This window comes from Sinocyclocheilus rhinocerous, unplaced genomic scaffold, assembly GCF_001515625.1.
Source record: "Sinocyclocheilus rhinocerous isolate Xijiao unplaced genomic scaffold, SAMN03320098_v1.1 scaffold1876, whole genome shotgun sequence".
Classification (NCBI taxonomy): domain Eukaryota; kingdom Metazoa; phylum Chordata; class Actinopteri; order Cypriniformes; family Cyprinidae; genus Sinocyclocheilus; species Sinocyclocheilus rhinocerous.
Window position 1 is genome coordinate 321,269 of NW_015628411.1, and position 17,092 is coordinate 338,360.

Here is a 17,092-nt window from a genome sequence, read left to right on the forward strand (position 1 = left end):
TTTGGCTGCGTTTACACTTGGCATTAACATGCGACCTGTATCCGGATGTTGTCCACATACACATTGAAAAGACAAGTGTAAACGCGCTTCTGATCGGAATGTTATCCGATCAGCGTGTCCTGGTCCAGAGGTAGTCGAGGACGCATTGTGATCGGATCTCAGTGTAATGTAAACGCAATCCAGCCATCGTGTCTGCATTCGCAGGTCGACATCACGCAAAACGCCGCCCCCGATCTGTCGGAAGAACAGAGCGCTAGTGAGACTCGTACATTTATTTCGATTTGTAAAATGTCCCGCGACTGAAAATAGTTTTCAAAAGAAAACCCACCACTTCAGGTCGACTTTGCACCGCAGACTTACAGACTTATTTAAATATTGCGCGGGAAATACAGATCCGATCGGTTATCCAGATCGAGAAGTTAGCTGATGTTGCCAAGTGTAAACGCGCCGTGTCCTGATTGACTGATGATCCGATCTGCTTGATCAGATCACGGTGATCACATGTTAATGCCAAGTGTAAACGCAGCCTTAGTCACAGTTACATTGAAAATTTTGAAATTGGTGTAGAAAAGTTGGTGAGATTGTCATTCAAAAATTGCTAGTAAATCTCTCGCAATTAATTACAAAGAAATCCCAAGTGATTGAATTGAATTGAATTAAACATGAAATTTTGAAGCAGAAAAAACTAAAATATTTTCTTGTAAAACATACTCCATTAACCTTTGTTTTATTTACAACTTCAAAAAAAAAAACGCTTTTTACAGTGTATTTAATAAATAAATGCATGAACGGAAAATACTCATTTGAGTTTAAATTACTTTATCTTGTTTGTGGAGAGTGCAGAAAGACAGTACATTACAATTTTTTTGTAGTACATTACAACTGACCCAATCAGTTATACAGTGATGTCCTGGTTGAAGGTCGATATTCAGAAATATTTATCTGCTAAATTCTGCAATTGGGCAATCAGAATCAAGTATTCCAGAAAGTTGTGTAATAAATATATTATCCAAATATATTATCCAAAAATTATCCATTGTGTCTATCATACATGATGCTCTCATTTTGTTAATGTCTAAAGAAATTGAATATTAAGGCTACAATTGTTTTTGTAGTTGTGGAAGTATTTTAATTCCTAGAGCTGTGACTTAATTAAGTGATTTAGAAACGCTGCTAAGTGTTGGACATCTTTAGCGTTTGTATCCATAACTGTTCAAGCATGGCACCTCATGCAACCTATTTATGGATGAAACTTCAAACTTCTGTAATGGTAAACTTGACCCTACCCCCATCTTAGGTTTCTTGGCAGAACTTCCATAGCACTAGCAACATTGGGCCATTTTTGTCACGGGTAACTCAAGTGTAATGAGGACAACTTTTCTGTTTAGAAAAGTTTTTTACAGCTTCATATTCTGTGCATGTGCTCTCATACCATATAGAGTGGCATCACTAAACCACTTGTAGAATATCTAATTATTGAGGACAACAAAGTGGTCTAGCATACGTACAACTTGTAGATTAACTGAAAATTTTAATTAAAAGCGCTAAAACGTAGTTTACACAAGGATCCTAAATTAAGTGTTTATTTATTGTTTATTGTCAATTCTTTGCCATTTCAATGTCAGAGGGCACTTTGCAATCCTAGCTAGATGTTCTGTTCCCGACCTGTTTTAAATGTTCATTCCATAATTGGCATGTTTTATTATACTGCTCTTGGATATAGGATCGATGTGGTCCAAAGAAAGCTCACACTTTAGGTGGCTATTTTAAATATTTAGGGACTAGGAGGTCAGCTTTACTTAGTTGTAAATATCTCACTGTTGGTGGACAAGCCAGTTGCCAATGGGAAGTGTTTGCTGGGAGAGCTGTCGTGTATATCTGGCCATTTTGCCTGTCAATAAGGAAGTTGAAAATAAAGCACTGAAGAGTATATGATTTGTTTTGGTCAGCTTGCTGTCCTCATCTTCTTCTCCTAGTGGAAAGCCCATTTTTGTTGCCTTATTTAACTTGCATGTGTCCAAACAGACAAATGTAACTCTGTAATGCACAGTTTAATGGAGAAAAAAACCATCTCTGGCGTAAGCAGAGCTGAAACACAACCCAGGCAACCTCCCCGCAGTGTAATTGTAATTCGCTGCTGTGTTACCCCGCCGTTCCTTTTGCGCTTGCTAGCTTCTTCAGTGAAGTTCGACTACCATATCTTCCCACTGCATCATGTTTACCTAGCAACACGCATCACCCGCTGCCGGCCCTCCCATTGGTCATTTCAAAACGCACCCGGGACCAATGGCAGGGCTGTTACCATGGTACAATGTGTAGTTGCCGGGTGGAATTTTGCTGCAAGGCACGTGAGTCCCGGAATCTTCGCCTTGCGTTTTTAATCTCGGGTGTCTGGGAGCTTTGCAAAGGTGATTTATTGGAACCGAGTCACATTTCCTCTCAAGAACCAGCTCACTTATGCACGTAGACGTTTATCTGTACATTTATGCTTTACAAACCAAAATAATAATGTGACACATAAGGGGCTGCCGCAGCTGTCACTGGGGTGCGCACTGCTGTAGCGGGGGAGAGAAAAGAGGAAAGTTGAATCTTCTTGAAGTTTTAACTTAAGCCTATTTGACAGCAAACTATAATAAAATCTTAACATTTATTTTAGTATTTTCTTTTCAAAAGTATTGCATTTTTGTATGCATTTAGCAAGCTAATAACTTTAAGAAATACTATTAAAACATACTATCGTTTCCACAGAAATGATGCGTTTAATTCATAGTGCTACTGAATATAATTTAATTTCGTCATTTATATGATTTTTTATCAGTTTATTAGTTTAGTTTATTAAATTAGTTTCTTTTTTTACGACAGATATAAAATAAATATATATATAAAATATATTCGCACATGACTTCAATTTAAGCGGAATTATTTGTTATTTTAATACATGGTCATTTAATATCTAAAAAGATTATGCGCTTACTTATCACTCATTAAAATAGCCATATCGATGATTTTCTCTGAGCAAGAAAAAGATAGCCTACGTGAAAAGATGCATATAAACGGGCTTCTGTGGAGTCATGGAGGATGAATGACGGCATGGTTAACCTCGTTTTGCACCACCATCGACCCCCCCTCCCTTATACTCTTTTAGGGGAGAACAGAGGAATTACCAATCCGCACGCAATGGGGTTTTAAACATGATTCCCAACACAGTATGGTCAAATTACAAAAAAATCTAACATTCAATTATCATGTTTTAATCAGGCATGATTTTTTTTCTTTATTTACATCCTCACAAATCCCTATTTAGTACAAATGCGGGCAAATTAAAACTGTAAATACAGTAACTTAAACTGTATGTGAGACCATAATGTTTTTTTTTTTACAAAAAGTTACTTTTTTTTTAATAATGAACCCGTTATTAGTATAAGGATTTTAAAAGTATGAGCAAATTCTTAAAATTGCCATTAGAGCTAATATACAATGATAAATTACATGGAGGGTATTCTAAAAAATATTCTCGTTTTGTTTGATATTTCTTATTTGTTAAATCTCAAGCCGACTGTTTCGGTGCAGTGGTGTAATAACTAAGTTAAAGATTAATATGAATGATTAATGATGACGTTAGGTTTGCCCCAATGCAACACTTCTCAGATAGATTCTCATCCTCCTGTTTCGTGTGCGATGACAGCTCCTCTATCTCTATCTCTCTCTCTCAACTTTTCGCTGTTGTCTCTCCCTATATTGATTGATCCCTTATCAATCTACCTGAAGTCTTGTGTTATTTCCGCGGGCACGTCATCCTGTTTCCGCGGCGTATGTTGGAGACAACAAGGAGCTGGGGGAAAGGGCAGTCTCTCGTCTCATCTCCGCCCACATACCAGGCTGACCAATCCAAACAGCCACGGGGACCACTTCTGACCAATCGCGTGTAAGCTGCCGTGGCTTCGGATAGCAACAGACCCTACGAACGCGCACACGGGGTGGAGAATGTAGCACCCCTGAACGCGCGCGAGCAGAAAGGGAGGGAGGGAGATTTCAGGAGCAGCTCTGTGGAAAGGAACATCGGCGTGTGTGCGCGCTATAGCACAGAAAAGTTTGATGAAACTTAAAGGGCACAGAAAAATAACTTCGTTATCATATACACACAATGTTGCCACGCTGTTGTTACAAATATTTAAATATGTTTCAGATTATGTCAGTGACATCAGTCTATGAATTCTTCATTTTTAGGGAGGATTTTTTTTTTTTACTGGGGCCGACCTTGTTTGTAAATGTTCTTTGTGCAAAACGCTGCAGTTCGTGAACGAATTATTAAATATTAAATTACTTTTAGGAAGTCAGCTACTACTTTGTCAGTAATTTAATGGGCGCAATAAGTTTTCTTTTGGCGCAACTATGTTAATGACGTTGTAAACACACTCTAAGGAGATATATATATACACACACACACAAACAAACACACACATCAGCAATAAAGCTGCTGCTACTATGCGATTTCTTTTGACGAGTATATAGTTCTAGTGCAATGTGAGTAAGTTTTGTGCTTAATAAAACCTATATATAGTTATATGTAGAAAGATTAGACAGACTTTTAAGACCTCAACCATCTTTTTGACCTTCGTGTGAAGGCTCAACCTCCAACTCGCCCGCTGGTTAGAGCCTTGTGCATTACAAAAGTTAGACTTACGTTACAGCTGTTTTTGTTTGATGTACAATTGTTCGCGGAAATAAGAGCATTGTAATTGTGTTTAGGGGTTTGCTTCTGATGATTCCAGCAGTCTAAATATATATATGCGCTGTGTGAATATCTATATCTGCGGACTAGTTACTATAAATGGAGAGAAGCGGCTTGGTGGCGCTACTAAACTGAAAAGGGGGATGCTAGGTCTTTTAAATGCTTGTGAATATGGGTTTTGTGGTGCAGCCTTGTTTGATCTGATGAAATCTGGGTAAATAAGCACATAGTCATGCGTCACGAATTCTTCATTTTTAGGGAGGATTTTTTTTTTTACTGGGGCCGACCTTGTTTGTAAATGTTCTTTGTGCAAAACGCTGCAGTTCGTGAACGAATTATTAAATATTAAATTACTTTTAGGAAGTCAGCTACTACTTTGTCAGTAATTTAATGGGCGCAATAAGTTTTCTTTTGACGCAACTATGTTAATGACGTTGTAAACACACTCTAAGGAGATATATATATACACACACAAACAAACACACACATCAGCAATAAAGCTGCTGCTACTATGCGATTTCTTTTGACGAGTATATAGTTCTAGTGCAATGTGAGTAAGTTTTGTGCTTAATAAAACCTATATATAGTTATATGTAGAAAGATTAGACATACTTTTAAGACCTCAACCATCTTTTTGACCTTCGTGTGAAGGCTCAACCTCCAACTCGCCCGCTGGTTAGAGCCTTGTGCATTACAAAAGTTAGACTTACGTTACAGCTGTTTTTGTTTGATGTACAATTGTTCGCGGAAATAAGAGCATTGTAATTGTGTTTAGGGGTTTGCTTCTGATGATTCCAGCAGTCTAAATATATATATGCGCTGTGTGAATATCTATATCTGCGGACTAGTTACTATAAATGGAGAGAAGCGGCTTGGTGGCGCTACTAAACTGAAAAGGGGGATGCTAGGTCTTTTAAATGCTTGTGAATATGGGTTTTGTGGTGCAGCCTTGTTTGATCTGATGAAATCTGGGTAAATAAGCACATAGTCATGCGTCACTCCTTTTGAAACGTGTTTCGTGGTTCTCATGGCAGCCCTCGGCTTTTGGTGTTTAAACATTGAAGCGTGGGGAGCTGCGTCAACCGAGCGGCTCTTCTATATCCCCCCCTCCCACACTTGAATGTGGATGGAACAATCCTCATTGCAGGGTGTGGATCCAGTGCCGGCCAGAGAGGCTCGACAACAAGGAGTAATAACGGGCAAGCAGAGAGTATGACTTAAGACTGTCTGGAAAAGAACGACTTTTCGGAGGAAAATAAAATATCGTGGAGAAGCTTTAAAACGAAAGGAGCGTTGCGGTTGAGGGTTGATATCCAAAAGCGGGAGTTACGACAGCAAATGAATCTGTGAAAGTGTACGCGGAAGCCCAACTAAACTGCACGGAATTGCTATCGCGGTGACAGCTCAGGATGGAAGTAAAGTCAAATGGTTTGCCAGCTGATGTTTTTCACGAAAACACTTGCTGACGCTTTGAAATCTATTTTTATGGTCGACGGAAAGTTGAAAATTGTCAGTCGCGAACTAAACGGTCTGTTGTTCTTTGAGGCGATTTGACAGCGCACGGTTGGACAACAGTGCAAGCACCCACCGTTATAATCCTGATTTTGGACTGAATTGTCACAGTTTGACGAGAGAACGGGACGCTTGGATTGTTTGGACTCATTTCTGGATATCTTCATTTTATTTTTAAATGCCAAGCACATTCACGCAACCAAAACGTCTCTTTACAGAACTGAAGAGGTTGTGCGATTGGAAGCGCCGTCTCCGTGTTACCTGTCTATTCGTTTGACGTTCGCGCTCTATAATTGAGACTAAATTCTAGTCTCACTCACATTGTATTGTGAAAAAGTATCATAGTGGAAGCGGCAAGTTTTTATTCCCTTCTCTAGTAGTTGTAACTTGCACTTAAGCACTTTGACTGGTCGTAGTTGTTTGTGCATGCACGTGTTTTGTTTTGATCCTGCAGCCCACGAAAACATTTATCACAAGCTATAGGTTGTTGTCACCCGTGTCTTGAGCTCCTGGCTCCCTCCTCCCCTCTTTTTTTGACTTGCCAGCGAATAAGGTCGCCTGTACACCTGCAGACTTTGCCAGTTGCGTTCAAGGGGGAAGGGTAACTCGGTTTTTTTTACCCTTAAGGAAGTCACTGTTACCTTTCTCACCTGGAGCTGCATTTTTTCGCTTATCAGGATTCAGATTATAACTGAGGAAAGTGGCAACACAGCCATTGTTGGCGAACGCACCTGCCTTCTTTGACTAATTTAAGCTACTGTAGGATACTCAGACAGAATTTAAGAAAAGCCTGCTATTTTTAGCGAGAGTGATGGGGTAAATGGTGTTGAAAATTGAGACCCCCACCCCCACCCTCACCCTTAAGGCTACCAACACTTCCAGGTTTAGCTCTGGTTTCCTTGTCAGCTGCTGAATTATCTGGATTGGAAAATCGAAGTGGGGGGTTCTGTCTCAACAAAGATCTCAGTCTTATCCCACTATTGTGAACAGTTTCTCCAAAAGTCATTGCTATTTTATCCAATGGAATCCACTCGGTATTGTGGGACAATGAATCTAGATACAGTACAAGTAAAACAAACTTTAGTAACCAAATAAGCTCATCCCCGTATAAACAGAAATATATCTATATGTGTGTGTGTTGCAGAGTATATATATATACATTTATATATATGTGTGTATATATATATATCTATAAATTATATAAGACATACATAGTTTGAATATGTATATTTTTATGCCAAAAGTGAGCATTGTTGCCTGAAACCCAATCCATTGCCTTAGAATATTATAGTAATAAAGGAAATAGCGAGGACAGAACTGAAACGGTGTTTGAAATAACTTAATGGTGCCTTTTTCGTTAATCGGTTTCTTCTGTCCGTCACTTCAGGATTTCACAAGTAGTTGAACGATATTTTTGTGCTTAAATTTAAATCCTAATCTTTATATCTTGCCTTTACGGTTCAAACTTGAGTTTAGTTACCATTGGATGTACCCTACTGGATTATTTACTGAAGTTATAGGCATGTGCGAAGGATTATTCTATACTTGATGTCAGCGACTTTTTCAGTACTTTTTGGGATCCCCAACAAACTTGATTAGAGTCATTCTTTGGATATCACGGGCCAACGATTAAGCATTTCAGATGGTGATCACTTCGTCTGTGGAGGAGAAGCCGCAGCCTTCTAACAGAATGGTCGCAAACTTGCCGACCGAATCCTGGATTGGCAGCCCAGATCAGAATCGCTTCTTACCCCAGTCACACCTGCTACGGAAGCCTGCAAGAAGTTAGTACAACCTCTCGTTGCATCTATAACAAATTTACGCCAGTTCATGTGCTGCGCAACAGAGTGGCCTTAATATCTGAACATGCATGGATGTTGCGAAATCTATGTCCGCTCATACATGATTTCATCCTATAGCAAGTAAAAAGGAAAGGCGTTCATTCAAGTCAGGTCTATTGGGTAATGAAGTCACATCCAGTTATTTGTCAAACATTAGTTGCTGTTGAAGTTCATATTTACCTTTCACCAATGGTAAACATTAGAAATCCTAGCTTAAATACAGTTTGTCCTTGACAGCACGAATCCAGTCAACAACACCAAAAACTGCATGGAATGTTGAGGGAAAAGCAAGCGAATTGTGGTGATGACAGGGCTTTGGAATTTGAGGAAGTTTTGAGAATGTAAATACAGTTAGGTCAAAACATTGTCTGGTACATTGGCAGTCATCAGTGCTTTTAATTGTCCGTGTTTTGCCAGTGAAAGTAGTTAAACCTTGGCATGATGTACATCATTTCAAATGCTCAAATACAAAAAAAATCAGTAGTGCTTTGTTTATTTATGAATATTGGGTTATTCAGGGTAGAAAATTAGCCCACCCAGGGACATTTCCCTTTTAGACCGGACATAAATTAGACAAATGTTTCACACACTTCAGATACCCCTACAGAATTGAACTCCTTTTCCCATCATTGTTTTAACATAACTTGTTCAAACAATCATGGGAATAGGCGCATTCTCGAACGGTTTCAGAGGCTGCTTGATCTTTGCGTCACTTCTGCGTGGTAATTTGTGCTGTGTGCTATGGGAGCTCTACGTGAGGTGTGAGCTCACAGTGATCGCTCTGTTGCTGGGAATCTTAGAGCTGCAGCAGAATGCAGTTCTGTAGACCAGCATGTACTGTATTGTACACAACGTACGTCACAAAACAGCTTTTCTTGGTTTGTTAGTCATATTTTAAGACATTATGATACAGATAAGTGTTACTGACTTATGACACAAGAAAAGGTTGTTGTCATGGCAGATTATTTTTTATTTCTGCTTTTATTCCACTGGTGGTATCAGTTTGCTGTCCTGTAAAATTGTTTTCTTTACATGGATTCAGTATTACAGAAAATTAATTATGTCAAAGACATTTGACATTTGCATTTGATGATTTTGTAGAACAAGGGCTTAATTATTGCCTAGTAAACTATTTTGCTCACATGAAAGCAAACTAAAAACCATACTGAAAATAAAAGCCTTCACTGTAAGTGATAATTGGTTGATGAAACAAGATGGCAGTGGTTCTGAATATTTTTGGAGGAAAGTGCAGTGATCTTAAGCTCATTGTTTGGCTATATACCAATGTACAATGGCAGCTGGTTTGTTAGACATAGGCTTGTTTAGCCCAACCTTCATTATTTGTCGTCCATCCCATTCTCTGTCAGTTCAGGATTGGAATTAAAGGACTCAATTATCCATCAAGCATTCAGCTGCTTAATGCAGTCACGATATAATTGCTTAATTGGCCCATTTCAAGAAAGTTTCCAAACAAGTAATCTACAGCCGCTGCAAAGTACTAACCCCACACCACACAAATCTGGATTTAGCTTCAAACTCCAATGTCCATTTTAACTTCGGGCACAAAGTTGATGTCATGGACCATCAATAAAATGGTTGTTTGACAGCTTTTGAGTCTTGTTGTGGTAGTGATAAACCAGTTTGCACTAAATGACTCAAAACAAGAGTCCAAAAAGTCCATAGTTTGCTATGAAAATTCGTGATGATTGTCAGGCGTTTCACTGTCTGTATTTTGCATATGCTGCCTGCTAAGAGGAACCTCAACTTTTAATCTCATCCTCCTTCCAATTGGATGATTGGTTATGTGTTATTTTTGATCCAACAATAGAGTTTTTAGAGTGTTTTTTTTTTTTTTTTCATTTTCTGCTTTAAATTTTTATTTTTATCTGTGTATCCAGCTGACTTTCCTCCTGTTGCTATTTCTGTCCCCACACCCCAGTCTGGCGTGTCAAGCACTGTGTGTATACCTGCCTTTCAGAAGCCTGGGTAAAACTTTTAAAGATAGATAGAAATGCCCCCATTGGGTTCAGGGAAAGCTGCAGGAATAATTCTGGTCTGTGGATCCACCTATATGAGACAAAGAAAAGAGCTGATAGGGCATCTGAAGTCATCATATCAGCAGAGAATCACAGCCACAAATGTTTGGAGTTTGGACTGTGAAAGAGAGAACGACAGTCACAGCGTTAATACAAACAACCCGTCCACTCCTTGCCCTTTGCCCCTTTTCCTCACACTGCCTTTCATGCATGTTTACTCGGTGATTTTCAGTCTAAAGGTGAAAAGCACGATTTTTCCATGTTTTTCCATTTTTCAAAGTCCATTGAAATCCAGAATTTTTTATTTTTATTTCTTATTTTCAACAAATAATAAAGGCTGTTGATGATGATATAGCATATTGATATAGCACAGTTTTTTTCTGATGTTATAGTTTTCACACGCAAAATAAAGGTTTAAATATAAAATAAAGGGTTTTCGCCTAAAACGCAATGTCATAGAACTTTTCCCCAAAGAACTTTTTAGTGAACAGTCCTTAAAAGAACCATTTTTTCATAGTTTGAATAACATTTAAAAAATAAACTTTTTCCACTATTAAGTACCTTTTGTGGAATTGAAAGGTTCCATGGATGTCAAAGGTTCTTTATGGAACCAAAAATGTCTATAAAGAAACTATATTTTTAAGAGTGCAGGGTTTTAGGCAAGTTAAATGCTAAATTGATTTATTTTGGTTCTATCAGTATGTATTTGATGGAAACATTTATGGCGCTTTTCCCCTGCATGGTACGGCTCGGTACGGTTCAATTTTGGGGGGGGGTTCCACTGGGTACAGTACCTGGTACTTTTTTTTAGTACCACCTCGGTTGAGGTTCCAAGGGAACCATACCGTTACCAAAACGTGACGTGTAAACTCTGTTGATCACGGATTGGCCGGAGAGAATCGTCACTACCTGCGTCACTGAACTTGAGACACAAACACAACAGAACCGCTAGATTTAAATCAGCACAGCCAGCGAAGGATCGATCGCAACTGTTTTGAACAAACGCACCTTTTTTTTAACAACCAAAAAGTGGCTGTTTCGATGTCTGTTGAGGAAGTACAGACGTTCCTCTCGTTGATAGCCGAGGAGCGGATCCAGCGAGAGCTTGATGGGGCGACGCGGAATGAAAACGTTTTTCAGGAGTCGCGGCAGGCGGTGCAACTATAACAACATGTGAATAATCCCGCCCACTCTAAAGCGATACTAAACTGCAGTGGAAATGCAAACCGAGCTGAGCCGAGCCGTGCCGTGCCGTACTGAGCCATGCCTTGCCGAGTCGTACCACACCGTGGAAAAGCGCCATTAGATGTTTAGCTCTTGACTCGGATAAGTGAAGTTACTTTTCCAAACATCATCTGAGCATTTAAAGCCATTTATTCAGTTACAAACTTATTTTTTGTGGCTTAATCATTACCACATAATTCTGTTTTCTTCAGTGCTCCTATTATTTTAGTCTTGGTAAACTCACCTATACTAGTGCACAAGCCATTGTGGAAAAATGTATGCCTATAGTTGTCATCTTTGTGTGCCCATAAAATCTGTTGTTTCACATATTCAGAGGAAAAAGTGATAAATGCCCTTCATGTTCATTGGCTCTTCATCTCCCCGCCTCCTGCTGGATTAGTGGTGGGCCTGAAACAGAACAAAAACATGTTATTGTTCACCAGATGCACACACAGTGTACCTGCAAGACCAGAGAGGCGATCCTACCCCCAATATTTTTCTCGCAGTTATATCATTGGGTAATTATACTACATATATTTCGGGCATCAGGGAGCCGCTATTATACCTGGCATTGAAACTGCTTTTGAATGCACGATGGCTCTTTAGTTTCACTGTTCATCTGTTTATACTATGGAGCAGCAGTACTTACCACATATTTTACAAGATTAGATGTTTGTCAGTGGTGCACAGGATCTGCAAATCATTCGCCGTCGTCCTCAGTCATCTCTCCTTACTCTGTTTGTGTGATAAGTGAAATTTTATTTACTGTGTGTAATGTAACAGGCAACCGTTACACCGTGTCTACACCGGACGTGACAGTTATCATGTCGCGCCACACCGTGCCGCATCAGCTAAAGTCTGTCTACACTGGACGCAACAAAGCGACCGTTGAAAATCATTTGAAATTTGTGTCAGCACGTCATAAATAGAATGCGGGGATTTGTCGTGTCGCACCGCGCCGCATCCAGTGTAGACAGCATCACTGATTATAATAAGTTCTATACACTGATCTATATATAATGAATCTCTATTATAGATCAGTGGTTCTACAGTATTTTGCCGTGCCGCTCGCGTCCGGTGTAGACACGGTGTTAGGAATCATTATTTGTTTTCCGAGCCTTATAAGGATTCACTCTTCGGGCACACCCCTGCTGTCAATTTGCCAGTGTCACTGTATGAGGCGTCCACCCAGATGGCTTTTTATTAATAGTGTGGAGTCTGACTCAGCTATGGGGGCCTGACTGTTTAAATTCTCCGTGGTACTGTTTGGGATTTGGCCGCCAAGGAAAGGTTGGACGGGGTTATGTCGCATAACACGGTGAGAAGTGCTGAACTTAGTGGAAAGGTTGAAAGTTTTGCAGAAGCCCCACGGAGGATGATGTCCTATTGCAATTGAGGGAGTTCTGAGAATCAGAAGTGGAGATGACCAGTGGGAGCTTCTTGGAGGTGGTGGCACAAGATCATTAAGTCCTTAAATATATCATCTTTTGTCAAACTTGAATTTGGAAAGACTCAAGTATGACCCCCACCCCACCCCCAAAGCGATCAATGTATGCATGTTCCTTCCTCCCACATTTTTTTTTTCCAGTTATGTGGTGGTGGGAAGTGATGAGTATCTTTAAATGACAGTAGTTTTCACATATGAAGGCGATTACAAACTATCCGACTGTATTTTGGGAGATTTGGCCCAGTCAGTAATGCTTCATTCTCTAAAGGTCATATTTATTGTTGTTTGGCGAATGTTTGTGAAATCCAGTCATTTCAATAGGAATCCACTCAATTGGAAACCTCACTTGAGGGCGAAAGATGGTTGAAGTTGGTCAAGTGAATTTACCATGTTGATCAACAGAAACTGCTTGGATTGAAGTGACTTCTGTGTGAGTTGTGCATCATACATTGCTACACTATTGACAGTAGATTATAGACCTTAATTCTTTCAGGTTCTGTGAGATGTACATAGGGGATCCCATACCTGCTCACAACTACCCGTAATATTGTTGGGCAGAGGTTTAGAGCTTCTGAAACCTGAAGTCCTCTAATGTGGGGCATGACATCCATGTAACCCTGCCATCTGCGGGCGCGCAAGCGCATGTTAGACAGTGGGCATGATGTGACACGCACATCCTTGCCTTATTCCCCTCTATGTACTGTATGTCTACAATGTCCTTTTTCCGACACACGCTCTGGTGTTCTGTGCTCAAACAACACCAACTTGTTGCTTCATACTAAGCTCAAGTTTGAACTTCAGTTGCATGGATACTTGATTTCATGATGCACAGGTTTTACGGAGCCTCTCGAGTCACTGTTTATGGTGGTTGTTTAACATGTTTTTCTTTTTTTAAACTAGGGGAAATAAGTTGTGGATAATACCCCGAGTTTCCTCCCTGTCCTCGTTTCCCTTCATGCCAATCATGGTGTGTCCAACTTTGGCTCAGTAGCACCAGCGTTCCCATTACCCTAACAGGGAATAAGATAGGGGGTCAATACGGACATGGGAAGGGTGAGGTGGGAGTGATGGGGAGGGCTGTTCAGCTGTTCACATGCACACACAACCATCCTCTTCCTGTGCCTTAGAGACAGGGAGTAGGCTGCTCTGTTGCCATGGCGACACTGTGATTGGCAGCTGGCAGCTGTGTTTGGTCAGCTGTGGGGATGTGGGATAAGTTGGTGAAGAGGGGGAGGTCTTTGCATGGTTAATTGCAAATGATTACTTCATATACCACCTGATATATTTAACTGCTGCGATGTGACAATAAATTCTACCCAGGCACCTATGTGTCTACAGAGGAGCATGTGTCCTGTTATATTTTATTAATATTTGTTCCCTTCGGGCATGGCGTTTATGCGAGTGATATGGCCAGATCAGCGTAGACTGAGAGCGAGAAGTGGGGGGAAAGAAGAGAGGTAACAGGCAGGGAAAGGGTTTGTGGGAAGGGAAGGGTTGCTGATACAGCACAAGCTACCAGGTTTATTTATAGAGACCTCGCCGCCCAGCCCTTGGATACCAGCAGCCAATCGGGAAGGAGAGAGGGAGGGGGCCTCTGCCAATCAGAGCGGAGGAAGGGGGGTGTCACACTCAGGAAGTTCTCAATGTGTTCATTTCAGCATTTAAAGGCACAGTGTGACATTTTTCCTGGTGCTCAGCAGATTGCGCTTTTTTAGTCATGGTTTCCCTCTGAAAACTATAAAAGTGAATCCTATAAAAGTTTTTTTTTTTGCACAAATTCGTAATGTTTTCTTAGATTAATTTTAAATGTTTTGCAATAATGGGCTTTGATTGAGTTGTCTTGTCATTTGCAACAGGGTCTGATCAAACCAGTTGGAGATGAGTCACATATGTATATCCAGGCAGGTTAGCTGTCAGTGAGTTGGTGCTGGGACTCCTATGGGCATGTAACAGCAATGCTTGCCGTCACTCCCTGGGATTGATGGTGGTCAGATGTGTCGTTTTGCACTTTGTTTAAGCTACGACCATTGATCGCCCAGCTATTTCAAGTTGTAATGTGTCATTGATAAATTTCACCCCCATTACTCCTCACCTGTCAGCCCCTGAAAGCAGCAATAAAAGCATTCACTGTGGAATATCTCATCCATTTCATATCCCCCCGTTAGACGTTCACATCCCTGCTTCCGCACTCAGCAATCTTACTTAATTACTGTACTCTCAGCAAGTTCTCGTGTCTTTCCCGAGATGTCCGTTACTTCCTTTGTACATTATGGATGTTCAATGTGCTAGTGGATTATTCTGTGCAAAGAAAATCGTATCCTGCAGTTAAAATTTCAGTCCATCAAATTTGGGACAGCATTAATTCTTTATAAGCCTGTAGTTTAGTGCTCTGTTAGTCCCTTGGTCTTTTTTACACATAACTAGTTCCAAAAACTTCTCTGGCCTACATTGTGAAAGGTTTCATGTTAATATATGAAGTTCATATACACAGGTTTTATGCTCAATAGTCTCAGATTTCTTGGTTGGGGGCTCCATACTAGTTTATAAGGGTGAATCACACAAAACCAGGCTAGAAAATGTCTAGGTCATAAAAATTAAAAACTGTGTTTTGCATATAGACAATTAAGCCTGTTTTTAAGTTTTGAAATGTGATATAATTTTCATGACAATTAAGCACATTTTCCCCAAAATCTAATATATTTCACGCAACTCTCATTCTCGTTACTAAAATTGCTATATAAATATATATATTTAAATTAAATACTATATAAAATATTGATTCACTATGATACTATTTAGTGTACTGTCATTTAATATTAACATTTTTAAATGATTTAATATAATACAATGTATATTAGTTACATATGTTATTGTGTTCTGTATAGTATATTGTAATTTTTCAAATATATATGTATCATTTTGAAACATTACAGTATTACACTAATAAAATCTAATAATGACAGTCACCACTGTGATGGAACTGCAAAATGGGAATGCAAAGCCCATAAGTAAAATTTCAGGGCACATTACAGGGGAAATTGTGCTTAATTCTTATTAAAATAATGCATTGATAAAAGTATGGAAAAAGTCATTGTGGAACTACAAAAAATATATAAAATATGCAAATTATAGTTTCTTATTTTCTTTGGATTTTGAATTTAAATTTGAGATATTTCCACAATGATTCACCTGTAATTTGAGGTCAGCATTACTCTAGCAGGCAGCCTAATGTGCAGCCTGTATTTGAAAGTAATAGCTGCAGCATATTCTTGGCCAACGAGTGGCAGCACAGGACCATGGATAGCTCTGCCTGCCTCCCAGTCACTCCCATCATCCACAGAGATTTTTGTGTGCAATGTCATATGGCAGTTTTTCTTTGTTCCACCAGTTTGGCAGTGACAAACAGTACAGTGATTTTCCGGCATTTGCATATTGTCCGCCCGAAGCTGTTGGAAAAACACATGCTGCTCAGAAAGTTGAGAGAATTATTCTGATTTGGAAACCATTCTCAGGTCTTTGAAGGTATATAGCAGTGTATTCCCACCTCCAACGCATACTTGTCATGCTGACCTGAGGAACGGTGCTGTAATTTCTCAGCCAAAATGAACTGGAGCTTCTTGAGAGGAAAACTGATAATTCTTATCACTATTCCACTCGATTGTAGGAGATTTCAAAGATCTCTTAGCTGAAGGCTCTGAAAACTCCTTCAGTTTGACTTCCAATATGGTGTGTGTGTGTGTGTGTGTGTGAGAGAGAGAATGTGTGTTCATATTTCTACTTCCCCCTGCAGTGCAGTGGTTCTCCCCACACCCATATCAGTGTTTGCTTGGCGTGTGTGATGCACTTTAGCAATGTGTCTTCTGAAACCTCTCTCGTTTTTTTTCCCTTTTCTCTATGAAGGTGGAAGCAGCTCAGGATGCAAGCCCCCCTCCTCTACCCTCTGCCAGCCTGCTGCCTTGGGCTTCTCCCCCGCTGAGCCAACCATGTCGAGCCAGCACAGCCACCCCTCCTTCGGTAACATCCACTCCATGGCCGACCAGCAGCAGGTACCAGAAACATGCTTCCTTGCAATTAAATTCTATAATATAACCCGTATGCAGTCACATTAATGAAAAATATGTTTTTGTGACTTGTCCCTCACCATGTTTTGTTTAAAAATTGCAGTCGAATAAATAAACACAATTACATGATGATTAATAAATTGCAATTGCATACACTGTTTAAATACTGAAGATGACATTATTGTGTTTGACTATTAAATTGTTGCATAGACATTACAACAAGTGACTACAGAAGGCAG